This window comes from Hippopotamus amphibius, chromosome 9 (assembly GCF_030028045.1).
Source record: "Hippopotamus amphibius kiboko isolate mHipAmp2 chromosome 9, mHipAmp2.hap2, whole genome shotgun sequence".
NCBI classification, from domain to species: Eukaryota; Metazoa; Chordata; class Mammalia; order Artiodactyla; family Hippopotamidae; genus Hippopotamus; species Hippopotamus amphibius.
In genome coordinates, this window is record NC_080194.1 from 80,115,954 (window position 1) to 80,118,853 (window position 2,900).

At 38.2% G+C, this 2,900-nt stretch overlaps 1 pseudogene; it reads left to right on the forward strand.

Annotated features, from left to right (window-relative positions):
• The first annotated feature begins 355 nt into the window (after positions 1-355).
• LOC130861699 (eukaryotic translation initiation factor 4E-like) lies at positions 356-2,201 on the forward strand (annotated as a pseudogene).
• The last annotated feature ends 699 nt before the right edge of the window (positions 2,202-2,900 follow it).

Below are 2,900 nucleotides of genomic sequence, written 5' to 3' on the forward strand. Positions count from 1 at the left end.
AAGGACGCAGGTGCAGAGAATGGACTGGAGAACTCGAGGTTTGGGGGGGGCAGGGGGTGAAAGGGAAGCTGAGAAGAAGTGAGAGAGTAGCACAGACATATATATACTACCAACTGTAAAACAAATAGCCAGTGGGAAGTTGTTGTATAACAAAGGGAGTTCAACTCGAGGATGGAAAATGCCTTAGAGGACTGGGATGGGGAGGGTGGGGGGGACTCGAGGGAGGGTGGGGGGAGAGTCGAGGGAGGGAGGGAATACGGGGATATGTGTATAAAAACAGATGATTGAACTTGGTGTACCCCCAAAAAATAATAAATAAAAAAAAAATTTAAAAAAAATACGGGGCCAGGTGCGATCAGATCAATCTAAGATGGCGACTGTGGAACCAGAAACCACCCCTACTCCTAACCCCCGCCTACAGAAGAAGAGAAAACAGAATCTAATCAGGAGGTTGCTAACCCAGAACACTATATTAAACACCCTTTACAAAACAGATGGGCACTCTGGTTTTTTAAAAATGATAAAAGCAAAACTTGGCAAGCAAACCTTCAGCTGATCTCTAAGTTTGATACTGTTGAAGACTTTTGGGCTCTGTACAACCATATTCAGTTGTCTAGTAACTTAATGCCTGGCTGTGACTACTCACTTTTTTTTTAAATTAAAAAAATTTTTTAAGAACTTTTATTGATATACAGTTAACAGACAATAAACTGCGTATATTTAGAGTGTACAATTTGGTATCCCAGTCTCCCAATTCATTCCCCCACAACCCTCCCTGCTTTCCCCACTTGGTGTCCATATGTTTGTTCTCTACATCTGTGTCTCTATTTCTGCCTTGCAAACTGGTTGATTTGTACCATTTTCCTATATTCCACATATATGTGTTAATTACAATATTTGTTTTTCTCTTTCTGACTCACTTCACTCTGTATGGCAGTCTCTAGGTCCATCCATGTCTCCACAAATGGCCCAGTTTCATTGCTTTTTACAGCTGAGTAATATTCCATTGTATATACATACCACATCTTTATCCATTCGTCTGTTGATGGACATTTAGCTTGCTTCCATGTCCCGGCTATTGTAAATAGTGCTGCAATGAACACTGGAGTGCCTGTGTCTTTTTGAATGATGGTGTTCTCTGGGTATATGTCCAGCAGTGGGATTGCTGGGTCATATGGTAACTCTATTTTTAGTTTTTCCAGGAACCTCCATACTGTTCTCATAGTGGCTGTATCAATTTACATTCCCACCAACAGTGCAAGAGTGTTCCCTTTTCTCCACACCCTCTGCAGCATTTACTGTTTGTAGATTTTCTAATGATTCCCATTCTAACTGGTGTGAAGTGATACCTCATTGTAGTTTTGATTTGCACTTCTCTAATAATTAGTGATGTTGAGCAGCGTTTCGTGTGCCTCTTGGCCATCCGTATGTCTTCTTTGGAGAAATGCTTATTTAGGTCTTTTGCCCATTTTTTGATTGGGTTGTTTGTTTTTTTGATATTGAGCTGGATGAACTGTTTATATATTTTGGAGACTAACCCTTTGTCTGTTGATTCATTTGCAAATATTTTCTCCCATTCTGAGGGTTGTCTTTTGGTCTTGCTTATAGTTTCCTCTCCTGTGCAGAAGTTTTGAAGTTTCATTGGGTCCCACTTATTTACTTTTGTTTTTATTTCCATCATTCTAGGGGGTGGATCAAAAAGGATGTTGCTGTGATTTACGTTGAAGAGTGTTCTTCCTATGTTTTCCTCTAGCAGTTTTATAGTGTCTGGCCTTACATTTAGGTCTTTAATCCATTTGGAGTTTATTTTTGTGTATTACTCACTTTTTAAGGATGGTATTGAGCCTATGTGGGAAGATGAGAAAAACAAACGAGGAGAATGATGGCTAATTACATTGAACAAACAGCAGAGACAAAATGACCTCGATCGCTTTTGGCTAGAGACACTGCTGTGCCTTACTGCAGAATCTTTTGATGACTACAGTGATGATGTATGTGGAGCTGCTGTTAATGTTAGAGCTAAAGGTCATAAAATAGCAATATAGACTACTGAATGTGAAAACAGAAAAGCTGTTTCACATATAGGGAGGGTATACAAAGAAAGGTTAGGACTTCTTCCAAAGATAGTGATTGGTTATCAGTCCCATGCAGACATAGTTACTAAGAGCGGCTCCACCACTAAAAATAGGTTTGTTGTTTAAGAAGACACCTTCTGAGTATTCTCATAGGAGACTGTGTCAAGCAATTGAGATTTGGGAGCTGAAGCAAAGCCTCTTCAAAAGCAGAGTGGACTTCATTTAAATTTGATTTCCATCGAAATGTTGCTAAGATATAGGAGAAGTCTCTTTTGCCTTTGTCTTGTACTTCTGTGTTCTTTTTTTTTTTTTTTTTTAATTTTGGCTAGAGCATCTGCTATCCCAATCAAAGAATTACACTACACATCGTCCCCAGAATCCATAAATGTGTTCCTGGCCCACTCTGTAAGAGCTTAATAGAATTAACCATTACAAACACATTTGACCCATCTATAATATATAAAAAATAAGAATTTGCATTTTTATACCTTACAAGAGAACGATTCTGTTTATGATCCATTGTATGCAGGAGCATATTTTATTGGTTTGAGAGAGCATGATGTATAGAGTTTTCTAGCAATTTTCTTTGCTTCTTTTTACAGCATTGTCTGTGCTGTACTCTTGCCGATGGCTGCTAGATTTTAATTTATTTGTTTCCCTACTTGAGAACATTAGTGTTTCTGATTTAAGTTTTTCATTTGTTTTGCTTTCATTTTTTTCCTCAAGTAACATGGGTGAAGGATCCAGGAATATGACACAAAGGTGGACTAAACATTAATTTTGTGCATTCTTTGGCAATTTTTTTGTTTTTTTGTAACTACAAAG